The 26,594-nt window shown below is 44.3% G+C and overlaps 1 protein-coding gene across 5 annotated transcripts in view; it reads right to left on the bottom strand.

Annotated features, from left to right (window-relative positions):
* Positions 1-24,815, bottom strand: part of DYNC1I1 (dynein cytoplasmic 1 intermediate chain 1) — a 331,990-nt gene extending 307,175 nt beyond the window's left edge. For 3 of the 5 annotated variants that reach the window (XM_032642848.1, XM_032642850.1, XM_032642849.1), the window contains exon 1: positions 24,538-24,815. The gene's annotated coding sequence lies outside the window, so the exon portion shown is untranslated. The remainder of the gene's footprint in view (positions 1-24,537) is intronic. The other 2 variants (XM_032642846.1, XM_032642847.1) reach the window with 1 other exon arrangement.
* Between the last annotated feature and the right edge of the window lie 1,779 nt (positions 24,816-26,594).

Raw genomic sequence — 26,594 nt, 5'->3', positions numbered from 1 at the left:
CACAAGTACTGAGCCTGCACTCTAGAGCCTGTGAGCCACAACTACTGAGCCCGCACGCCACAACTACTGAAGCCCACACACGGAGAGCCCATGCTCCGCAACAAGAGAAGCCACTGCAATGAGAAGCCCACGCACACTGCAACAGAGAGTAGCCCCTGCTCGCTGCAACTAGAGAAAGCCTGTGCGTAACAAAGAAGACCCAATGCAGCCAAAAATAATTTAAAAAATAAAATTTTAAAAATATATATATATTGAGCAGAGTTCCCAGTGCTACACAGAAGGTCCTTGTTGGTTATTCATTTTAAATATAGCAGTGTGTACATGTCAATAAACTAGTCCTTATCTTAAAAGACACGACATCTCCCAAGTCGAAACGTCACACAGTGCCAGAACATCAAAGCTAGGATTGACCAAAGATAATGCAAAACCACCACATAAATTAGCAGTGAACAATTGTAAATCTGTTACAGTTAAAGGAGAATGAAGTCTTAAATGACAGGAAAAGGGGGTGTGAATTTATCAGGTTTTCTCTAGTGCATCCAGGGAAACAGATGCTCTGACCAGTCAGTTGACATCATCATTCCCGTGCATCTGTTAGGAGAGTCACCACGATGGCACCAGGCTGCTACACTGCAGCATCAGCTGTGACAACTGCTCCCCGTGCTCTGGCTCCATGTACATCCAACCTTCGGTCTTCCACACTCCAGTTAAAGGCAACTCCAGCCTTCCAGTTAACTCAGACCAAAAATCTTGGAGTCATCCCTGTTTTCCCTTTCTGTCAAATCCCACATGCAGTTCAGTAGCAAATTATTTGGGCTCTACTTTCCAAGCATTTCCAGAATCTGTCTACCTTTTGCCACCTCCTCTGCCATCACCCTATCCCAGCCACCATCATCTCCCATCATATTATTGCAAAAGCCTCCTAAACGGTCTCTTTGCTTCTACCCTGGGCCTGTCCCCCCGCCGCTTTACAGTCTATTCTCAGCTGCAATGGTAATTCATTAAAACACAAGTCAAACTATGTCACTTCTCTGCATAAAGCTCTCCAACGGCTCCCATCTCAGAGTAGAAGCCCAAGTCCTGCCATGGCCTCCGTGGCCCTACCCAATCCAGCCCCATCAATTTTCTGATCTCATATCCAGGCACGCTTCCCTGCTGTTCTTCAAGCATATCAAGTACACGCCTGCCTCAAGGACTTTGCATCTACTATTCCTTCTGCCTGATGTACTTTTCTTCTCTAAAAATCCAAAAGATTTGCTTCTTCAAAACTTAGCTCAAATTTCATCTCATGGAGGTCTTACTTCGTCACTCTATTTAAAAGGGCAAACCCCTCCCCCCACTGCACACGCATCTCCAAGTCTTTCCCATTGCCTTATTTTTTTCATTATGTGTTATTACCACCTAACATGTCCTATAACATATTTAAATATTTTTCATTGTTTTCCCCTTCTCCTAGCTCCAATGAAGGCAGAGATTTTGTCTGTATTGCTCACCAATGTGTTGCCAATACTAGAATAGTGACCAGTACAGAGTAGACAACAAACATCTGTTGGACGAATGAACAAATTTGGCTCCAAAAATTGCCTGAGTGAGCTCCTTCCTCGCCTCCCAGCCTTGTTCTCCATAAAAAGGGTCAAGGTTCCACTGACTCTGAGATTCTCCTATGTCTGCTCCCTGACCCTCCCTCTCAACCCTTTTGCTGTGATCTGGTGTCCTCAACGGCTGTATCATTGCCACACCTAGATCCTACCTCCCTTCCTGGTCCTTTTGAATGTATTACATAATTATACCATCTGCTTGATTTTTCAATGCCCATATTACCTCTGGACTTAGCCTTCAGGATAACCCTTAATGTCCGCAGGCTAGTACTGTCCCAACCATACCCAGCTTGGACCTCTGAGTCCAAGAGCCTAAGAACCCAAGTTCTCAGGAGACTGCAGAATACTAACCTATAAGCAAGGACACAGCGATCCCATGGGAAGACGTTAGGTTTCTCCTGGCAAGTCAGTAAGTTGGCATTTATGTTTGTAGCCTAATACGTAACCTACACTTGCATTGGGTTGTGTGAATTCGTCACTAAGTTGCTGGAGAATTCTGGCTACATAAGAACAATCTAATATCTGTACCCTCAAAACTAAGATTCAGACCTTAATCCTGCCTCTCCGTCTGTCTAGCTGATTGCTGGCTGGCCCTGATCACACCTCTGTCCCCACAGCTGCAACATGACAGGTGACTACAGATAAGAATGTTGGGCTTCCCTGGTGGCGCAGTGGTTGAGAGTCCGCCTGCGGATGCAGGGGACGCGGGTTCGTGCCCCGGTCCGGGAAGATCCCACATGCCGCAGAGCGGCTGGGCCCGTGAGCCATGGCCGCTGAGCCTGCGCGTCCGGAGCCTGTGCTCTGCAACGGGAGAGGCCACGACAGTGAGAGCCCCGCATACAGCAAAAAAAAAAAAAAAGAATGTTGATGCCCGCGAGTGCTGCCTGCTCACGTTCTCAGCACATGAGCACGCACCCACACATACGCACACACAGTCATCTGACCCCAAGTTCCTTCAGCAGATCAGAGCGTGCTTCTCCCCACCGCTGCAGTCCATGCTGCATAGTGACCAGTTGCAGGAAAGAAGTAGGGGGCGGAGGGGAAGGAAGGGGGATGATTTACCTGATCCAAGGGGATGTGAGAATACCTTGGGTATCTGAGCAAGATCCCCAAACATTTGTAAAGGAGGGAGAAGCACACTAATCAACGAAATTTTCTAATTTGCTAATACGAGCCAGGAAACCCAAGTAGTTGGCTCCACGAAATGTATCCTTACGTTAATGCAACTTAATGGGTACTTACTGAGTCCCTATGAAGTGCAAAGTGCTGTTCTGCCTGCTGTGGGACTTACACAAATGATTAAGAGGAAAGTGACCAAAAGGTACAGACTCACAGTTATAAGATAAATAAGTACTAGACTACCGTTAACACTGCTATACAGGAAGGTTGTTAAGAGAGTAGATCCTAAGAGCTCTCATCACAAGGAGAAATTTTTTTTCTTTTCTTTTTATTGCACCTGTGAGATGATGTATGTTAACTAAACGTATTGTAATCATTTTACAATGTATGTAAATCGAACCATCATGCTGTACACCTTAAACTTATATAGTGATGGATGTCAATTATTTCTCAATAAAAATGGGGGAAAAAAATCCCAGAGGGCAACACTGGGCTAAGTTGTCAGGCTAAGACACCCTCCCTGCTGGGAGTGTTTGGATAGGTAATACCAACATTTACCACGTACCTCTCCCTTCTTTACACTTTCAAGGCTAACAAAGGGCACGTCTGATTTTTTAGCTATATTAATCTATGCAAAAAGTTATAATACAGCCTTTTGCCCTGGAAAACTACCCTTTGCTTTTGAGACAACACGTTAGCAGTAAAAACAGTCTTATTTCCAGGTTCTCAGAGGATTTATTAATGTAGTGCCCTTGTCAGGTAATAATAAAAGTAACATATTCCTAATTGAGCTCTTACTATATGCCGGGCACTGCTGTAAGTCTTTTCCATGTGTTAACTCATTTAATCTTTTTATTAGTATTCCAGTTGGAAGAAGCAGGACTCAAACCCAGGAAGTTTGGGTTTTAGACTTCCTTAACCACCAGTAGTCAACTTTCCTTAACTGCCATTATACTAATATATAAAAGAAGAAAACAACAAGAAGAAGAGCCTATGAATTTAATTTTTTCTATAATAAATATGTCTAATTTCTATAAGCAAAGGAAATCTGCTTTTAAAGGTTAACTTTTTGACTGCTTGTTTATGACCTGTCCCTCTTTACTCCAAATCAAAGTCCCTTGAGAGCCGAGACTTGGGCTGTCTTGGTCACAGCTGTATCTCTGGTGTCTGGAACAGACTTAGGAAGCGCTCATTAAATACATTAGCCATCCTTCTGTTTCTTCCTATTTTCCATTTTATTTCTTTTCAGAAAAAAAGGGCAGGGTCATGATTTGTACAGTGAATTATATGATCAACCTAACCATAAATATTTGTTGAATGAATAAATTATCTGAAAAAAAAAAGAGTCTGTCTCAAAAAGCTTATAATATGGTAGGGTCTGAAAACACTAGCTCCACCGCAAGGGAGAATGGAGCAAGTACAGGATAAAGGTTTAAAGCACAAAGGACAGCTTGCAGGAACCAAAGCACACAGTGGGCTTCAAGAAGGAGGGGCCACGAGAGGTGGATATGGAAATGTGGGTCAGATGGGAACTGGGAAAGCATTTCCTGTGGAAGGAGAGTGAGCGTGAATGAAATGACAGGGGCAAGAAGCAGCAGCCGTGTTTGGGGAATGGCAAACAGTTCAACTGGACTGTGGTGTGTGGTCAAATGGGCCCGAGGCAGCAGGGGTGCTACGGGAAACAAGCTGGAAAGATGTGTGTTTGGTGCAAAACTCTCAGGTCTTAACTGACCCAGGTCAACCGTTTCTGCCCTTTGGTCTTTCCTCACTTTAGAAGAAAAATATTTACTTTTAAAATATGTAAGGGTCTTGAAAAAATCAAACATTTCCATGCTAAACCGAGCCAATCTATTCAAACGTGTTAAGTAATGCAAACAACGGGAATTAACACTTTCCTTGCGCATCACACCTTTGCTGTATATAACGAAAAAGTGAGAAATTAAGCGCTCAAAATAGGTACCTTAGCATTTGTAATACATTCTTTGCGTAAGATAAACGTTCAGGGTGGAAACTATTCCCCAAGTAAACTCGTAGTTTTCTGTTCTTCACACTCCAAAAGGAATATGGTAGTTGGGTATTCTGGCAAATGCCTTTGAATGGACATATTTATCTAGGCTCTGCTGGCAGGATGGCTCAGACTTGGAACATCATCAGGGTACATTAAGAGATTACTGAAAGAACAAATAAATGAACAAATGAAAGACTGAGCCCTCAAATGCATGATGATGTGGCCAACTTGTGTAAGCATTTTTTGTTTGTTTGTTTGTTTGTCTTTAATGGTTGTCACAAGCTGTTAAATTTTCTTCAACCTGGCCTCACACTGCTACAGCATTCCCAATGTCTGGCAGGAGTTTAAGGAATATCTGTTAAATGAAGGAATGAATGAACGAATGTTACAATTGGAACAGTTATGTGGGAAAGGAAGTAGACAGAGATTGTCATATTTATTTTTCCAGTCTGGCACCTGCCGTCTTATTTATGCAGGCCCCAAGGGAATGGCAGAACCTGGCCGGAGATGAGAGTGGTGCAAGGCTCTATCTAGTATACAAAATCAGAGCTTCTTAAATTTGGAGAAAAAATAATGTAGCGCTTACCAGAGGAATCTCTGGTCTGACCTCTCATTGGTGCAATAATCCCGTCACAGAAAATCTGCACTGGAGGTGGCACGTTTGAATTCTCCTGGGCATTGGGAACTCACTACCTTATAGGCAGCCCAGTTCTTTTTTGAACAGCTTGAATCAATCAACGGTTCTCTCCATTATGCTGATATGAACTCTCCTTTGGGGCTGCAACAGATAGGTGTCCTCATACCTACTTACCAAAGACAGGGTCCCCACGCCCATCCCTTCACCTGCTCACAGCCCAGAAGCTCTCAGCAGCACCACCTCAAATTCATCCACTTTGCATTCAAGGAGTAGTGGGGGAAGAGGAGAGCCAGAACAGAAGAGACAGAGGGTGTGAACTGGCCAAAATGAGCCGCACAGTCTCCCGCCCACCACACCCAGCCTCCAGCTCATCAAGCTTTTACCTGTGGTGCTGGCCTCAAGCACATGGACCTTTTAACTTCCTGGACTCAAACAAGCAGAAGGCCTCCAGGATTTAGCCACAGTGGATTTGTATCACATTCGCATTTAATGTAACATGACTTTGGAGTGGTGGAGGTAATCATGGGGTGGGGGGGGAGTTTAGAAATGTGTCCTCGGCAGACCTGAATTCCAAGATCAGAATAGAGGTCAACTTCTCTCAAGCTGCTTCCAGTGGGTAGAATAGGAGAGCATCTTTCCTTCGTGAATATATGTCATCTGGTGAAGAGAAATGGGTGTGTTTCTTGTACTTGAATAAGACCTGTTGTCTTCGTTGGTGAACTCACAGGTGCAGGAGTCACGTCTCTGTTTATGAGGCAACAACCACTCTCGGCTCTGCAATTCAGAGCAAACACTGTCATAACCCATGTGCAAGTAGGTGCTCGATAGCAGCTCTTAGAGAAGAGGCTGAGTCAGAGGACCTCAGGGCTGAAAGGACCGTCAAGGTCAGCTGGTACCTCTTCCTCTCTCATCATGCTGTGACCCATGGAGGGTGACTTTCGTTAAAGTTCATTTGAATAGAGAATTAAAATAGGCACGTGAGAGTACTTAATTAAAAATTCGCATGAACATAGTAGCCCCAAACAGAAAACAAGGCAAATATCCATCAATAGGAGAATGGATAAACAAAATGTGGTATGTTCGTACTTGGAATACTATCCAGAAATAAAAAGAACAAATTACTGATTAAAAAAAAAAAAAGAATAGAGGCCAACTTGATACTCTACAGGTCTCTGGACTAAGGTTGCCTCACAGGCCAGGAAAATGCTAACTGACCATCTGGCCCTTACAACGTACTCACCCTGATCTATCGAGCACAGAAAGAAATGCTCAACGTGATCCGGACTCAGGAAGGTAAGACTTCCAGAATCCTAGGAATTATCAAGCACACATTCATTCTGGGCCCAGACACTCAACAAGTGACACATTTCAGGAAGTCAGTGTTTGTACTAAATACACCAAAATGATCCAGGGGGAAATATTTAAACCCTATAAGAAATGTAAAATTAAGTAGGATTTATTCTTTCCAATCTCACCACAACACTAGGAAGTGGGCACTGTTATTATCAGTCCTACTGCACAAATGAAGAAAACGAGGAACAGGGAGGCAAAGTAACTTGTCAAGGTCACGCAGCTAGTAAGTAGTGACACCGGGATTCGAACCTTGGCCCCAGAGGTCACGCTCTCGTACTAGCTCTTAATCACTGTTACAATTAGTTTGGGATCAAACCAGGCCCAAGAACAAAAGAGGAAGAATGAAGATAACACATTAATACTAATGGTTTTGCCTGGTTAACACTGATGTCTGGTCAGCCTACACATTCAAAGAAGTGATTCTTCACTTAATTATTAACAACTTCCCTTGTTTGAACCTCCATTACACTGTTAGACTTCTATTAGGTATTTATCACATTTTACCTTATCCAATAACCATGTGATATATGTGATAACATAAAACCCTATGTTACGGATATTAAACTTTCCTACTTTTCTCTGATTAGACATCAGCCCCTTAGGTCTATACCTTGCTCATCTTCATGTGCCTACGGAAGCACCAAGTCTGGCTCGTGGTTGCCACTCCCTAAGGACTACAGAATGTTCCGGACTAGAACTGAAAAACTACTGAAGGAAGATACATCACCCCTACACATATTTATTTTATTCGTTATCATAAAATCTAGACTTCTAAGCCCACTGATTCCAGGACCTTGATGCACCTTATATTCTCAATGGGCATTCTTTCAGGCGCTACTAAAGTTGGGTGTTGAAACCACTACACATGTGGTTGGATCTCAGTGAGCTGCCTAGGGATGTGGTCAGCAGCCCGAGTAGGCAGAACTCAGGCAAGCCCCTCCCTTCCAGTCATGTGGATTAATTACAAACATTCCTATTCCCCTCCTCCAGGACCAGGCTTAACAACCCCCGTGCAGTCAAGGACAGCCGTCTGATCTGCTCTGGCTAATGAAATGTCAGGGACTAGGGCACACTTACCAAGATGAAACCTCTCTCAGCATAAGTCTCTGAGTGAACATGGTAACCCGGGCCCCTTACTGACCCACACTAGACATGTAACACGAGTGAGAAAAATCTTTCATTGTGCTCCTCCGCTCAGGTTTGGGAGTTGTTTTTTATTGAAACATGATGCAGCCTAACCCTATCAGTACACTCCCATGGCCCCAGCACACTCCAATGATCCAGCATTCTGGTTACTTTTCACCTTTCTTGATTTGGTGTTGGCAGCTTCCAGTACCCTCCTTTACCACCCCCCACCCAAGCCTGCTGGGGACTGCCCTCTGAAAAGGGTGTCACGAAGACTAGACTCTGTCCTTGACCAAACCCTAGACAGGTTCCTCCGAGTGGTTTTCAACTAGGCCCAGTCTGTGGGCGTGTTCTCAAGAGCCCAATTTTAGCAAGAGTCCTGAGAAGTCAGTTTAGCCAGAATCCCTCACCCGCGGTATCTGAACTCCAGCACCTGATTGATATCTGATGGGATTCCTCACACCCCACCACCTCCCAAGTGATAGCTGATTACCTTGGCCTGCCTTTATCAAGAATCTTATTAGGTTCGTTTAGCCTGAATCCCTGCCCTTATCCCTGATGTTTCCTCTTAATAATTTTCCATCCACTGATCCCCACCCGGCTACTTGGCTATAAATTCCCAACTGTCCTTGTATTCAGAGTTGAGCACAATCTTTCTCCCCGTTGCAAAACCCCATCGCAGTGGTCCTAATATCTATCACGACACATAGTCACCCTGAATAAAGCCTGCCTTACCATTTCTTTAACAAGTATTATGAATAAATTTTTCTTTAACAGGTGTAAAGACTAAGAAAGCACTGTCATTATTAAACATATGGTTGTCAGAACACGTGTCCTGGTTAAAGTAACTTTCATTCTGAATTTTCCCCAAAGAGTTTACAAAATATTCTTTTCCACTTGCTGCCCAGATCTACCTTCCCAGTGTTTAGGAAGGCAATGATGGGGTTGACATTGTCAAGGGGTGTTAAAAAAAAAAAGAGACAACAAGCCCAAAATGGAGTCACCTGTGCTAAGTCTATGTCACCAAACCAAAACTTGATACCTAACTTAATTAAAGTTTCAATCCCTCCCAGGAGCAGAATCTTAAACTAGTCAATCTGGAATTACCTTCTCGGCACTAGTGAGGTAAATGGGATGCAGCCTGATGCATGAAGTGTTGAATAAAGCCAATAAGATCTTTAAAATTTACTCAGTTGAATTTTGTTTTTTAACAGACTTGGTGGCGGCAGTGGGATTCAAAAGAAACTTTTCACAGCTTCAGGGATGATGAGAAACACAGGCATGGTACCCACAAATCCTCTGAATTCTCTTGTTTCTCATCATCTCTGAGGGCTGTAAGTTCCTCTCAGTTCTCAGCTCTGCTGTCTTTGTGTAGAGGTCCCAATCTAACTGACTTTCCAGTCCAGGGCTTAGCCGGTCACCTTCAGCTGGCAGACAGTTCCATCTGGAACCCAAGTCCCTACTACCCTTGCTTCAATCCACATTTCCCTATTTGACTAAAATCCCTAGTTCCATGTTGGGAGCTGCTGGTGATTCAGTCTGCAATTCCTCATTTATTTGGAATCCTAGTCTGCAGTCACTATCTGTTGGGGTCCTGCTGATTCAGTCCTTTCCCCAGTCCCCAGTATCACACTGAGAATTGCTGGTGGTACACACAAGGCCAGTCCACAGGAACATGTCTTTGGTGCTGCTGGTGTCTTAATGCGCACATTGTTTGTTTATCTCGTTTATACAGATACAGGCTATCGCTAATGGAATCTCAGAAGCCAAAAGGTGCAAAACTGGTGGGCCTGGATTGAGAACTTAAAAGCTGTCAGAGTGCTACCTTACTCTAAGACTCCTGTGCTAGATAAGTTGGTCACAGAATGGCTAGACTGACACTAGGTCACCCACTAAACCCAAGAAAATTTTCATCCAACAAGGTATATTGTAAAACGCCACACAATCCCCGGTCTACCAGCACATCCCTCTTAGGTATTAATTTGGCTCAGAGAGACCCAAGACCTACCTAGCTTAAAAAAAAAAAAAAGGGGGGGGGGGGAATCTTTAAGTGCCAGAGTTGAGCATGCCACCTTCTGGCACACCTGCTCACTTTCTCTAAGAACTATAGTCCTGGAAACTGTATATATCTACAAAAATTGCAAAATCTTACTAAAAACAACCTAGAATTACAATGGCCATGATAGGAAATGTTCCAATTAGATTGACTGTTCATTTAAGAAGTACATTTGAAAGCAAGAGTTCCCAAATCAACAAACAGAATGGGATACCTATTTCAAGTGGTATGCAGAAGCTTCCAAAAAGCTTCAAGATTCCAAAACAGCATCATTAAAAAATTCATTGCAAAAGGCTAATTAAAACTTTAAAAAGATGCAAGAGGTACCTAAAAGACAGTAAGACACGCAACTCCCACAGCTCCCCTCTATCCACCTTTACCTGAGCGCTCATGCTCTCTAATTCTCTATCTAAACTGCCTTTCCACCCTGGACAGTCACCTTTTAAAATAAACCACCCATCCAAGGCTGCAGGAGATCCTCCCCAGGTATCTTTCACTCCTCGGACAAAGACCAAGCTAAGGACCATAATTAAAGAATTTCCTAAACCCACGGAGGATCCCCAAAAGTTTTCTGAAGTATTTAGAGTCCTCATTGGAGCCTATGATCTGGGGCTGCCATATGCGAGAAGCAGGATGGCGTAACCCTACTGATGATATTTGAGATCCTCGATCTTCATCACGGTCCCCTTACGGAGCAGAAAAAGCTTGCAAAATGCAGCTGATCTTCTAAGAGCCATTCCTAGAGTCTTCCTTGCCCGCGATGATTGGTCTGTTATTCAAACATGCAAACAAAAAATGAATCTGTGGCCGACTTCAAAACCCAACTGGAAGCTCTCTTCCTAAGGCATCCTGGGTTCCATACAATATATGATGTCACCCAACCTGCTCTAGTTGCCCAACTTGTAAATGGATTATCTCCTGAGATTAGCAGATTGATAAAAAGGCAGAAAATAGGACAGGAGGCCACTGGTTTGACTGAACTCATGACCACTGCTGAGCACTTTGAAAGGACTTTGGAATAAGACCGTAAACAAAAATCTGCCAAACTATTAGCCTTTACAACTACAGTAGTTCCAAGGCCAGAGACCTAAAATAATACCTGGGCCTCCCACACTGCACCCTCCAAGAGGGTCCATCATCAAAACATTGGCCCAGGGATCCATGTCTCAATTGTAATCAACTGGGGTACTGGAAAAAAGATTGCTCTCATTGATCCCGTAAAAATTCTTCAACATCAACTTAAATTCTCTCATATCTTCCCCCCAAAGCAGGGCCCTCATATGGGCCCCTCCAAGAGTTGACAGGACTCCGACAGATTCTCTGGTAAACTGCCACCAGTAATTCCTTTACATAGCCAAGGGGAAATTAAAATTTAATGGGAAACCCTGCCAAACTGTGATAGATACCAGAGCTACACTCTACTCTAAACCCCAGAGGACAACAAATGCTTTGGAGTGAAAAAGAAGTTTCCACAGTGGGTATCTAATAAAATTCTATCTCAATCAGTACAAATGACTCTGGGACCTTTCACTGAAAAACATTCCTTTTTGCTATGTGATACAGTTGTAGTCAATCTATTAGGTAGCAATCTCCTTTCTAAATTAAAAGGGCTAGTAAATTTTGCTTCTCACGGAGACCTCACCTTAGAATGTCCTCACCAACCGAAACCTGATCTTTTATGTTCTTTACAATCTGTCCTTGATACAGAAGAGGAAGAATTCCAGCAAAAGACCTCTAACTTAATCGAGGTGCCTGAAAATCTGTGGGCTACCTCTAACACTGACACTGGGAGAATAAGAAGTGCACAGCCTATAAAAATTCAGAGAAACATATCTAAACCTCTTCCTAAACTGACTCAATAGCCATTAAAACCTAAGACCACACAAGGTTTCGTACCAATAACAGAAGACCAATTCACACAGGGGCTAACCATGCCCTGTACCAGCCCCTGTAACACCTGGTCTTATCAGTCCCAAAACCTAATGGGTGGGGATGGCGATTTGTCCAGGACTCGAAAGCTATTAACGAGACTCCCCATTTTCCAGCTGTTCCATTCCCCAAAATCCTTTGTCACAAGTTCCATCAGACTCAAGATGGTTCACCGTTGTGGAGCTTTGTCTTCTTCAGCATCCTTGGGGACCCCAACAGCCACTATCTATGTATCTTTACTTGGAACAGTCAACAATATACCTGGACAGGCATGCCTCAAGGGTTCACTGAGGCCCCTTCTGATGTTTCCCAAGTGCTCCACCAAAATTTATGTACCCTCCAGGTTCCTAGGAAATCGACCCTTCTACAGTAAGAATATAAATGACCTTTTGCTATATTCAGTTACCAAAGAGGCATCCATAAAGAATTCCACTTACTTGCTACAACAGTTAGCTAAAAAAGGACATAAAGTCTCCAAGGAAAAATTACAATTATCTCCAGACACTACTCATTACCTAGGTCATAATCTAAGCGCTGAAGGAATCCAGCTGTCTCCAAAATGAATTAAGCTAATCCAAGAATTCCCTAGGCCAACACCTAAGTGACAACTTTGTGGATTCCTAGGCCTGGCTGGTTATTGCAGACTATGGGCTCCTAATTTTTCTCTCGTGGCTTTCCTGCTCTATGAACTCACTAAAAACTCAGTCCCTGAACCATTTCCTGGGGAAGATAAAAATGAGCAGGCCTTTATCAAACTAAAACAAGTGCTGCAAGAACCGCCTGCCCCAGGGCCACCCAACTTCAAAACCTTTCCCCTTATTTGTACAAGAGAGAGATAACCAACCCCTGGAGAATGCTCACACAAGAACACGGTAAGCATAGGCCTAGTGTTTATTACGGGACACAATTCGATACAGTTGCTCGTACCTATCCCAACTGCCTTAAGGCTGTAGCTGCAAAGTTAGCAGAAGCCTCAGCAGATTTAACCCTAGGAAATGACATTTATTTACAAATTCCTCATATTGTCCGAGGTCTTCTTAATTCTGAATTGACTCAACATTTCTCTGCAAACAGACTAACCTCCTATGAGATCCTTCTGCTTTCACCACCTAAATTGCATCTAAACATTATAAGGTCCTTAATCCTGCTACGTTACTACCCCCACCTGAAGAAGGTCAGCCCCAAGACCTCGAGGTAATAACATCCCATTTCGTGACACCATGTCCTGTCAACAAGAAGCCATCACAATGAGAAGCCCACACGCCGCAACAAAGAGTAGCCCCAGTTCACCACAACTAGAGAAAGCCTGCGCACAGCAACGAAGACGCAATGCAGCCAAAATAAATAGATAAATTAAAAAAAAAAAAAAAAAGAGCCCTTGTTCCAGACTTTTGCCACCCCGATGTCCTTGCAACAGGCAACAGCCTGCTTCTGAGTCAGAGGAATCACGATGGGCAAACAATGGTTGTAAATTCAATGACCGGTCAGGGCTACAGGAAACCCAGATGGTGCCTGGCTCTTCCTGACTCCCTGGCAAACCCCATTTTTCGGTTTTTGCATTCCTTCACCCACCATGGTGCAAGTAAAATGACTGAAATCAGGAATAAACACTGGTGGAGGGCCTTCTATAAAATTATGAAAACAGTTTACCACCAGTGTCTGACCTGTCAGGTCCATAATCCTGAAAAAACTATGTCTGTTCCCAGAGGCCACAAACCTCCTCCCTCTGGACCCTCTGAACACCTGCAGCTGGACTTCATTCAACTGCCACCTAGCATGAGTTATCAATATGTTCTTCTTACCGTGTGTGTGTTTTCTGGATGGATTGAAGCCTTCCCCTGCTGCAAGGCCGATGCCTTCACAGTGGCAAAGAAACTGTTAGAAACCGTGTTTCCCACGTGAGGTGTACCTTCCACAATCTTCAACTGGGGTAACCACTTCACTGGGCAAATCATATAAGCTTTAACAAAACCTTGTAAACTTCTTGAAATCGTCACTGTCCCTGTAACGCTCAATCATCAGGCAAGGTTGAGAGAAGTAATGGATCCTCAAATTCAAAACCTCCAAACTTGCTCAAATCGTTAGAGTCCCTTGGCCTCAGGTATTGACTCTGGTTTTGCTGACTATTCGCAGTACCCCTTTAGGGAAACATAAACTTACTGCGCGTGACATAGTCACCAGCAGGCCAGTGTCTACTGTGTACCAATTTTCTGTTGATTCCTTGTTATTTCACATTAACATGACCAGCTACTGTAAGTCTTTAATGTCTTCTGCTGAACCTTATCACCAACAGAGTAAAAAAAGCTCTCCCAGATCCCAATTCAAAGGATCCTGTTGGCCAGTATGGAGCCTGGTGACTGGGTATTCTGGAAACATCATCAGAGGAAGACAGCTCTTGAACTCAGCTGGAAGGGATCTTACCAAGTGCTCCTGACTGCTGACACCACTGCAAAACTAAAAGGCACTGATCCCTGGGTACATATCTCAAAGCTTAAGAAGGCTCCACCTGATATCTGGTCCTGTACAAACACTGGAGACCTGCAAACCAAATTGACTAGGAAGAGAAGTAGCCAACATCAAGATAGACTGCTTCTACCAAACACCAGATCAAGCCTTCATACTTTAAGTAAACATAAACCCCTTTCTTCTTCCCTGTCTTTCCTTCACTCTGGCATTGGCCTGGAAAGATAACGCCATCATCTGTTATCTTCCGGGCCATTGTGAAGGGGGATAATCTTTCAGACTGTTGCATTTGTCATCAAAATCTCTGATCTGTCCACGATGCTAGAGACCCCCTAGTCCTCCCTGTGACCAATTATTCTTCTATTCCCAACGTCACCACAAACTATAACTGACTCCCCTTAGAAGGCACTTACAGAGTCCAACTTTTATAGCCAGTGCTTGTTTTAACTTTCTCCACTGATAACTCTACTTGACCAATTAGACATAAACACCTACACAAACTGTAGTACATTTGCACACTCACATTCTTATGATGATCTAAATCAGATCTTCCCCCAAACATGAAAAGATCTCACCGGCAGCACGCATTTTTGCAAGGAATTTAGAGCAACTTTTTATTTCAGGTTAGGAGATTCACCTCCCAAATGCGCTGGAACCTAACTGACTCTTGTCTTGAATGGGTAAATGCAACAATCCCTTCGAATGAATTCATCGACAGTGCCACATTAGCGGGAGTGCTTTGTGTCCCCTCGGGATTTACCTTTGTCTGTAGTGGTTATTATTCTCCGTGGGCCTACGAGTGTCTGGATGGCTGGCATATAACTGGGCAATACCTCTTAGGTAACCTAACTGTGCCCCTAACTGTTCACAGACTGACACAGCTCATGGGTCACCTCTCCTGAATTCACATCACTGAGTTAGAAAAGACCTACCAGATGCTCATGATTCTGGACTTGCTTCTGTTGGCAGGTCCCTACTTCCCTGGTTCAGAGTGAGTACAAATGAAGCTATGATTAAGAATCTCTCCTTAACTCCTGAAAACATTGCAGAATCCACTTCTAAAGCAAGAGCTGCCCGAGAAAAATCCTTAGACTCTCTGGCCAAGGTCGGTCCTGATAATAGGATAGCCCTTGATTGTCTTTTAGCTGAACTAGGTGTCTGTGCTATGGTCACCACCACCTGTTGTACCCGTATTCACACTTCTGGGGAAGTTGAAACTCAGCTGTATAAGATCACTGAGCAAGTCAGTTGGCTTAAGAAAGTGACTCCTTCAATGGGGTCTTTCTTTGACTTCACAGATTTTGATCACTTGGGTCTTGAGGACCATGGCTCTGAAGTGCACTCCAGACATTGGGAATCGTCCTGCGTATAACAATCATAGTAATCTCCCTGGCACGATGCATTCTCACAAAAGCTTTAAATGCATGTTCGCAGCAGCCAACCACCAAGCAAATGATTTCTCTAAGACTGGAATTTCAGAAAAGAAGCAAAGAAAATGACCGATGTAAAAAATGTGAACTTGAACTTGTGACCTGTGAATACCACAGAGAGGATGAGTAAAAAAAAAACATGAGAACTTCAGAGCGGTAGCTGGGAGTGGTGCTAATGCCTTAAATTTTGATCACATCTCTCAGTAAAGCTAAGAGTCTGATCAAAAGGCAGGAATTGTTATTAAAAAAAGAGAGAGAGAGAGAGAGAGACAACAGGCCCCAAACAGAGTCACTTGTGCTAACCCACATCACCACACTGAGTCTTAATACCTAACTTAATTACAGTTTCAACCTCTCCTGGGTGTAGAGACTTAAACTGGTGTATCCGGAATTACTGATCAGCATTAAGCAGGTAACCTGCCTCACAGACCCTGCCATCCCCTAAAGGAACGTGACCTTGCCACAAACAATCCACTCTTTCCCTAGTAACTTCCTTGTCTTGCTCCCTTCTGCCTACAGCGGTCTTTCATTTTGTAAAGCTCTTCAGAGCTCCTTTCTATCTGCTAGATGGGATGCTACCCAATTCATATTTTGCTGAAAAAAAAACCGATTTTTTTTTTTTTTTTTTTTTTGCGGTTCGCGGGTCCTCACTGTTGAGGCCTCTGCCGTTGCGGAGCACAGGCTCTAGACACGCAGGCTCAGCAGCCATGGCTCACGGGCCCAGCCGCTCCGCGGCACGTGGGATCCTCCCAGACGGGGGCACGAACCCGCGTCCCCTGCATCGGCAGGTGGACTCTCAACCACTGTGCCACCAGGGAAGCCCCCAATAAGATTTTTTAAATTTACTCAGTTGAATTTTGTTTTCTAACTGAGGTGATGTTTCCAATACCCTCGCCCATCCCCCAAAGCAAAGTTCTACCCAGTTTACTGAGGTAAATGGCTCTGTCTAGGCACAATGTACTTGGGAAAGGGAACATTTGAAGAGAGTATCCTTCTCCTCTCCTATAACTGTTTTGTAACCCAACTTTTCTATCTACTTTAAACTGAAATCTACAACTTGGCCTTCAAATTTTAGTAATTCATATTTCTTTATTTTGAAAAACAAAGGGCTCTCAAAGGAAATGAGTACAATTCCCCCCTTTAAAGTTCATGGCAAAAGATATGAGATTTCATCCTTGCTTGATATGCCAATTACTTTTCAGCAGCATTCGAAAAATATTAAAAAGCTTAAAAGAGGAAGCAGGAAAATCTGTATTCAAAACCCCAAACCTGGCCTTTACAAAGTCCCTGGGTGGTCCATATTTGCATTGGGAGATTTAGTTTGGCATTTTAACTTAGGTAAATAGACTCTCACTTTCCTCTGAGCCTGAAAACATTCAAAGAGAGAGGATCCTCTTTCGGAGCCAGTGGTAACCTATACCTTCTGAAAGTGAACAAAGTCACACTTTTCAAGGAAACAAGCAGAGAAGTTTTCTGTTATTCTTTCTCCCACAAAATACACACCAATTCCCACAACCCCTTGCTATTTTGATACTAATGGGGGGGATGGTGAAACAGGAGACACGCTTCATTTTAAAAGGGGACACTGTCAAAACACACATTCCCCACAGGGCCTTCTACCCTTTCAGCCACCCAAACCCAGCAACGACTAAAATCCCACAAGCTGATTCTGAGACAGAATCCCATGATCATCCTCTCCACATGGGCCCACTATAACATTCAACAACTTGATCAACTTTTAAAGGCTTACATATGTGCACAACAGGATCTAAACTACTTTCAAAAGGAGAGAACTTCATTCCATTTCAATTACTAAAACCTCCAGCTTGTCAAACAAAGAAATGGGTACTATTTCAAGTTAGAGCGGGAAAATCGTACCGTACAAGGGAAACTATAGGCAAAGGATATAAAATATTGTCATCATTTATTCATCAGAGCTATTTAAAAAACATGTGTTACTCTTGGTTTCACTCTAGATATTAGCATAAAATAGAAATCTGACAAATGAATCAAAATTTCCCCTCCCCCTCCCAGAAAGGAACCCAAGTACTGCCCTGCTCAGAGAGTGTCAGATCAAAGCCAGATCAAAAGAATTAGACCAAGGGACTCATAAAGGAAAACACAAGACTCAAACCATCCTACACGTCACTTCTAGAATGAAAGATTATTTTCCTCAAGACTGCCCTTCCCCCAGCAGAAATGTTCAATGTGATCCTGATTCAGGAAGGCAAGGCTTCCAGAATTCTAGGCATTACCAAGCCCACGTCCATATTGGGCCCAGACGTGCAATAGCGGCTACATTTAAGGAAGTGAATGTTTTACTGAACACATTAAAATAATCCACGGGGGAAAGAATTAAATCTTATAATAAAAGGAAAATTAAGTGGGATTTATTCCGGCTAATATTTCAGGTCAACAAAGCTCGTTGAGATCTACCACGTGTAAGACCCTCTGCTGAAAGATACAAAGGATGCCTCAGGAAGCCTAGTGTCTTGAAGTGGAAGGAGGCAGGTACATAGCATAATTCATTTTTTAAAAGCATACCTTTGGTTCAAAGCAGGGCAAGATCACACAAGTCCCTGAGAAGAGAAGGCTAGAGAGTGATATCATGGCTGTTGAATAATAAAAAAATATCTTCCACGCATTGAGCATGTACCACATATTGGATCCAGTACTCTCATTATCTGCAATCCTTACAATAATTTTGCAAGCCAAGTATTGTTATCCCCATTTCACAGATGAAGAAACTGAGGCTCACACAGGCAGTCAGTGGAATATCAGGCTTTTTCTTTCCTTTCCCTTATGCTGCCTTTTAAATGTTATGCTCTTCTTATCTTATAGAAGACCAAAGAAATGGACTTAAATTACAGCAGGGAAGATTTCAATAGAAAACCAGAACATCTAAAGCAGGGCTTCTTAACCTTGGCTGTTCTGTGCATTGTAAGCTGTCCAGCGGCACCCCGATCCTTCCCACTACAGATGCCTACAGCCACCCTCTCTCCCCAAATGTGATAACCAAAAATGTCTCCAGACATTGCCAAATGTCCCCTGGGAAGGACAATCACTCCTGGCTGAGAACCAGTGATCTAAAAACACTGGAATGGACAGATCTCTTCCTGTAAATCCCTAAATAGAAGAAAGACAACTATCCATACAGTCACCTGCCTGAGGGCAAGAGATGGGACCAGTGGCTCTGCTGTTCTTTCTGGCCCTGCCACCTTGAGTTTGAGCCACACCGACGAAGGCCATGGACCCGACTCCCGGCACGGGCCCCGCAGTGAACTGTAACCCACAGCACCTGTGCTAGATAAATATGTGCTCTTCAAACTGGCATCGTGTGCCGCTGGCATCCATGAGGCTTTCTAAAGAGCATGCAGGAATGTTATTATGAGCTAATAACATCGTAATTTTGAGATCCAGAACTTCTGTCTGTAGGCTTTCCAAAAACTGACCAACCAGAGAACACACCTGTGGTTGTACGATCATTCAGGGCCTCCTTTCCCACCTCCATTACCAGGGGAAAAAAAAGGAAACCCAAATCTTACTGTGATGCTTGACCACAGGGTATAAAAATACCCTTTTGTTGAAGAGCTTCTTCAGGTACTTTTTAAACAGAGGTTGGTATAGCACTTAGATTTTAATTTGGATTCAAAGAATGATGTCATCATTTTATTTTTAAATGTCAAAGTTTACAATATTATGGAAATTATATTCATTGTGATTCTTTAAACTAACAATAAAAATGTTAGATACCAACCTAAAATGTGTGGGGGTGAGGGAGCAGTAAACTTTTTAAAAACCTTTAGAGGCTACAGGAGAGAAAAAAGGTTGACGCATAATGAAGCACACTGGTGTCTGTTCCCAGGCCAATCTGCTGATCAAAGGCAGCCATCCTCTACAGTGCCTGAGACTCATTTTTATTATAAAGAATGCTCTTGACTCTAACATAAATTTCTGCTTTATGTGTTTGCCACACCGATGGCATTAGCTGGTCTGTACCCAAAAATGGATCGCCAGATTGACACGACCCGAAAACTAAAGGACATGTAGGTCATCTGGTAAAAAGAGGTCCCCCCAGGACTAAGTACCAAGTTAGTGTTCCGGATCACGACGAAGCCACTATATCAAGTAAGCCCCAGAACACCACCGCACAGCTTACAACTCAGCTTTGAAGTAAGTTCATTTTTGCAACGAATGAAGTCTTGTAGCTAGCCCGGCAAAACCAACCAATCAATTCTCTGGACTTGGTTGCAGACTGCTATGCATTCGCTGCTCAGCAAGATACCTGGGCACACCTGAGAATCAAATGTGTGGGGCACGAGCACACACCTCAAGGGAAAGCAGGGCTCGCTTATCCTCTGCCACGCTGAGAAATGTCTAATTTTCTTGTTCCCGTTTGATAACACATTTAGGCTTTTCCTATCAGCATGTTAGAGTGTTCTTGAGGAACTCTGTCCTGCCACAATGAAAAGCTACACTAAACAGTACTTTTTGGCGTCCCACATAGAGAAACAATGAAATATGTTGGGAAGGGAATAAACAGGCTTTGGACTCTGGCCAACCTACATTTGAAACCCAGCCCTTCTACTAACTGGCCTCATGTGGCCTTGACCGAGTGGCTTAATGTTTCCAATCATCTGATTCCTTGTTTGTCAAATGCAGATAAAAATGTCAGCCTTACAGGGATGTTGGGAAGATTCGATGAACCCTAAGTGTGAAAAGGGTAAGTGCCTAGTGAACGGCGAGCAGTGCTAGGGCTGCCTGAGGTCCTCAAGACCTCACTTGGTTGCAGCATGCATTAGTATATGTTGTACTTGGACCTGGGCACTGTAGCATGCCTCTGTAGCGAAATACCAGCAATGTCCTGATAGCCAAGAACATTTTTTCTTGGCTGGTTCTAACAGGATAGTTTGCCTTGTTTCCAACGCATTTCAGCAGAATGGCCTCTGCTCCTCCCCCTTCCTAAACAGTGCACTTGAACCAGTGGTCCTTAATCTCTTTTTAGTCACAAATACCCAGTCTTTCCCTAGAAAGCTGCATTTAGCACAAATGCATAAAATTTTGCATCAATTATATCGGATTCAATGACCACCTGAAAACTCTCATATGCCTGCCCTCCATGGTGCCTATGACTCCTGCTTAACAAGGCTCCTCTAGGGCTTCCCTGGTGGCGCAGTGGTTGGGAGTCCGCCTGCCGATGCAGGGGACACGGGTTTGTGCCCCGGTCCGGGAGGATCCCACATGCCGCGGAGGGGCTGGGCCTGTGAGCCATGGCCGCTGAGCCTGTGCGTCCGGAGCCTGTGCTCCGCAACGGAAGAGGCCACAGCGGTGAGAGGCCCGCGTACCGCAGAAAAAACAGAAGACTCCTCTAAACAAAGACTCAGGAGATGCTTTATAAACATGTGGCTCCTCAGCTGGCACCTGGGTAGTGGCGTCTATGTTACAATGTAAGCTTCACGCTGACAGTCTGGTGCCAGGCTTCCAGCAGAGAAGCAAAGGAAACAAGTCCTGGGTACCAACGAAGAGCTCCCAGTCAAGAGGACTCATTTTTTACACGGACCTGGGCAATGGTTTATAAGTTTCATAGTAATGAGAGTGAAGTTAACTTTAGTTAATTCTCAAAAGAAGTGAACCCTAGAAGTTCACGGTCCCAGCAAAGTCCCCAAAAGAACATACTTTCTCACATTTTCTAGGGAATGTAGAAGACGCAACAGTTTCTAGTAAAAGGGATCCCTGATCAGTGGAACAACTATTTACATGGTATTTGAGATCCACAAAGTATTATGGGGAATTACTAGTTTCATTAAGGAGACAGAACGAAGGCAATATCTGACTTCAAAAGAGCTATGGTCCTACGTTGGTTTTGCCATATCATCCACATCTACCAATCAACTGGCAAAAAAGTATGGCTACACTTAAGGCTTAAAAGAAACAGCAATGGCTCACAAGGAAAATGGGCAACACACCCAAAAGAAACAGACAAGCTCAGCTTTTGTTTCTCATAGGGGACGCTAGCTAAAATGGATGACTACTGGTTTTAGAGTCAGACCTGATATGAATCCTACCTCTGCTATGTATTAAGTATATCACTTAACTCAGTTTTTCATCATCTGTAAAATATGGATAATAATGTCTACTTCATAAGATTAATATAGGGATTGAAATGAGATAACATAAGAGCCTGGTATTCAATATATGAAAATTAACCAATATAAACTGTCCTATAGAAGAGTACAGGCAGATTGCCCAGGTTCAAATCCTGGCTCTACAACTTATTAGCCACGCAATTTTCAGAAAGTTACTTGACATCCTCGTGTCTTAGTTTCCTTGCCTGTCAAATAGGATTACAAATAATATCTACCTCATCAGATTTTTGTGAGGATTAAAGAAGTTAATACACGAGAAGTAGTTTAAAGTGCAATGCCTGGTCAAGTGCTCAGTACATTGTAGTAAATGTATTGGTGATGTAATACATTCAGCAAAGGCAGTGCAATACATTTAGGAAATGTACTGAGCACTGCTAAAGTGCTCGGAATATTATTATCAACCTTTGTTTTATTTGATGGGGCAAAGTATCGGGAGAACAAGGTGATGCAAGAATATCCTTAAGTTTGCAATGCATGTGTGTGACCTTTACATTTGATGCTATTAGGTGACAGAAGGAAACAAGGTGACCAGGGAGGATGAGTGGCCCACTGATGTAACTGTTGATGAAGCCTGTACACATAGTCTGTGCTAAGAGACGTGGCTGGGTTTAAAAACTTGGCATGTATTTTACAAGACTCGTCTACATGGTTGTTTTGAACATGAACAGAGCAGCACCCAGGCTTTATCTCCAAGAATTACTTGACTCAGCACTGGAGTCAAGGAAAAGGCTCATTTATTAAATGTAGACTCTGGAAGGAATCTTTGGGGAAGTAGGAGGGGTGGGAACAAAGTTCATAGAGCCCCCTCTTAGACATGAAACATGATGAGAAATGCCTGATGACTTCTTCTTACTATCTCCGTTCACTAGAAACTAGGGGCCAGGGACCACCACTTGTGAGAACTCTGCTCCACTTTTCTGTCGGTTGAGTTTATCTTCTCTGCCCATATCTCTAGTGGTGATTATACCTAATGATATAGACCTGTAACACCAAAAAAGCTTCAGGACTTATTTCTAGTAGGAGAGAAGGAAAGGCTGGGTGTGGGGAGGGGCTGAACCATCCCTCTCCTCCAGGGCACTGTGCAGAAGCTCAGCAACCCTGAGGTCCAAGAGAGAGGAAGCAGGGTGCATCAGTGCCTGACACAGGGAAGAAAAAAGCTCAGCAACCCTGAGGTCCAAGAGAGAGGAAGCAGGGTGCATCAGTGCCTGACACAGGGAAGAAAAAGAGAGATGTGGAAGATGTTATGGGCCAAAAATGGGGCCCAGAGCTGCACAAGCTGAAAAAAGCCTGCATTGGGCCCCCAACTATATTAATTAAACATACCAATGATGATGCTAGAAGATTTTCTAAAGAAATGGCTCTTGGAGCACTGGATCCTCAAACCTTAAGAAAGATTGGGAGTTGGCTCCTATGAAGAGAACATTTGATGACTTAGTGGTAGCAATGTACGATTTTATTTTACTAAGAAACATAGTCAGAAGAGCAGAGTTTGGGTCCTTTTTTTCCATGCCGAAACTTGCACTGAGTGCAAATTTCAAATTTACTAATACTGATCAACGTGTTTCTCTATAACTTCCGCAGTGAAAATGTATACAGAGGCAGTCACCCATATCTGTGCTAATATTACCCATATGATGTCTTCTGCAGCTACCATGCCTTACTGTTGGCTATGCTTTCTGCTAATCTGGAATATTTAGAAGCAATTTTGCACAACCCTGAACTACAATAAGTCTACAATGCTCACTTGAAAGGCATTCCAGGCAAGAAAATGGCTGGCTACTTGTTCTGCCCCTTACCTAGATGTGGGAGAGTCCAGGATAACGAATATATTCCATCTGCTGCAGTTTGCTGAGCCTCTAATTTCCTAAGTAATTTCCTGTCCTGATCCTGGGTTTCTGTTCATCCTTATTACAAGTCATGAGACTCCCGCACACTCAGTTCCCATCAGTGTCGCCAGGGTCACTGACCTTACGATGACGACGCACGGATTTATAAGGCCAGAGCGATGCGGTAGTGGGAGTGGGGGAAGGAGAGGCACGCGGCCGCGAAGGTGTTTACTAAAACACATCCCCCAGCCACACTTTTTTTTGCAGCAGTGAGAGAAACTGGCACCTTCTTGCGTGTGTTTAATTAATGCCTTGCTGGAAGTATATTCGCTTCCTTCGACTTGGCGGATAGCAACAGCATCTAAGAGCTTTGCAGACAGCTTAAAATGTACTCAAACAGCATCCATTCCTCTCCCTCTGCAGCTCCCCCCTCCCTCGGGGGCCGTCAGCTGGTTGCCCTGAGGGGTGCGGATTTCACTGCCGCTAACCTTCTGCTCCCCAGGAGAAAACCGAGGCGGGGCGCACTGGGACGCCCCTCCCAGCCCACAAGGTGATGACACCACTACTCACGCTTTCTCATCTGCCCTCACCTCCTGGCTCAGCAGGGAGAGCCGCAGCAAGGGGCTGCCGCTGCCGGGGGAGGTGGGGGGGGGCGGGGTTTGGCCACTTTCGGGCGCCGCGGAGCACGCAGGAGCCCGGGGAGGGGACCGAGGCCAAGGTCCGGCTGCGGCTGCCGCGGCCGCACTACTGCCCAGCGGCTCCAGAAGCCGACAACCCGGGGGCTGGAGGGTTGAGGAGGGGCGCGGAGGCGCTGGCCCAGGGAGCGCGACCCCCCGCTCCCGTTTACCTGGACGCGGTCGGCGGCGGCGGCGGAACTGGGCTCGAGAGCGCGGCCACGGCTCCCCGGCGGCGGCGGCGGCGGCGGCGGCGCTCGTGCGCTTCCCGAGGGCGGCGGGCCCGGCGCGCGCAGGATGTGCTGTCTCACGCTGCGCCGGCCGCTCGGCTCACGCTCCTCTGGGACCTACAGCACTTCCTCTCCGGAGCCTGACACTGACAGCTCCCTGCGAGCACCCAGTCTGCGGCTCGCCCCGCCCCCGGCCCACGCCCTCCACGCCCCGCGCTCCTCCCGCGGGAGGGCCCTCCGCACCCGGGATCGCGACGAGCGGGTAGCTCCGGCCCAGAGGCTGATGGCAGCAGCGGACCTGGGGAGGTCTATCCGTCTACCCCTGTGCCACCGGTAGGACTCGCCTAAGTGGCTGCAAACGGAAGAGCTTCAGTGTTGTGAGAGCTCCTGCCGACATGCCAACATGGAACAACTTTCACTCCCTGACAACTACTTTAGGTTATTTAAACAGAAATAGAGAAAGCTCAGATCCATCTGTTACGCACAAAGACTTATAGATTTAGCCTTAATTTTTCCCAGAAGAAAAAATATATATTCAGCTTGTCTCCACAACATTGCTTCTTAAAGTCCTAGCTTTTGAAAATCTGGATAGCAAAATATCCTCCATATGCTAAGTGAAATAAGTCAGACAGAGAAACACAAAGACTGTGTGATATCACTTGTATATGGAATCTAAAAAGTACGAGGAACTAGTGAATATAACAAAGGAGCAGACGCACAGATATAGAGAAGAAATGAGTGGTCATTGGGGAGCGGGAAGGGGGAGGGGCGTTATAGGGGTAGGGGATTAAGAGGTACAAACTATCATGTATAAAATAAGCTGCAAGGATATATTGTACAACACAGGGAATATATTGCACACCTGTAACATACTATTGTGTAACCAAGCAGAACCGAATGGGGCCTTCCCAGGGACAGACCCCTCCCCCATATCCTCTGTTTTAGCTCCTCTGTGAAGTGCCTAGGTAACAGTATCTGATGCACATTTCCTGAGTTGTTTTACAGATGCTAAAACCCCCAGGTGGAAGACATTAACTAGTTAACTACTCAATGACCAAGAGCACGCAGCCCCCAGGCCTATTGGCGCCTAAGGACAACCTCAAAACCTAAGGTTAACCCCTGTGACACCGCCCTGTTACCTCACCATTAACCAATCAGAGAATTGTGCACGAGCTGATCAGGTACCCTGGGGCTCCCCTCCCTCACCTTGCCTTTAAAAATACTTTGCTGAAAAAAAAAAAAAAAAAAAATACTTTGCTGAAACCCATTGGGGATTTCAGGCTTTTTGAGCATTAGCTTTCCCAGACTCCTCGTATTGTGCCTTATAATAAACGCTTACCTTTCTTTCCTTCACCACAACCGGCTGTCAGTAGGTTGGCTTTACTCTGCGCGGGCAAGCAGACCCAAGTTTGGTTCAGTAACGACTGTATACCAACTATACTTCAATTTTTTTAAAAAACACATATGAAAAAGAAAAAAATTTTAATAAAAATCTGGGTAACCATTCTTGGACTCTCCCAAAGCTGCCGTAACAGCCGAGTTTTAAGGCCCAGAAATGGATTGGGGGATTCTAATTGATGCAGGTTTGGCACCATTTTTAGGTAAGCTTTTCATCATGTTTCTTAGATATCTGTGGGGTCATTGTACACATTAGAATGAAAGTAGAGAGCAAGGACTATATCTCATTCACTGCAGTATCCCCAATATCTACAACAGTGTTTGATGCATAAATGGGTGCTCAATAAATATTCATGAATTTATTTAATTGACAAGTACTACAGTATTTTCAAAATAAATATAGATCTGATTGTGAATACAATATCATACCTATCTATAAAATGGCCTTCCTTGTTCCAATTTTGCCTTGCTGACAAATTATTGCGAGCATAAGTATGGCTAAAAAGAGAGAGTTAAAATGTCTTTAGTTAGAAGGAATTCAAACTATTCCAGAAGAAAAATTCTATGAAACAAATACTTGCCACTGCCATGTATTAGATACT

Source organism: Phocoena sinus, chromosome 9, assembly GCF_008692025.1.
Source record: "Phocoena sinus isolate mPhoSin1 chromosome 9, mPhoSin1.pri, whole genome shotgun sequence".
NCBI classification, from domain to species: domain Eukaryota; kingdom Metazoa; phylum Chordata; class Mammalia; order Artiodactyla; family Phocoenidae; genus Phocoena; species Phocoena sinus.
This window is presented reverse-complemented; position numbering and strand designations above follow the sequence as displayed.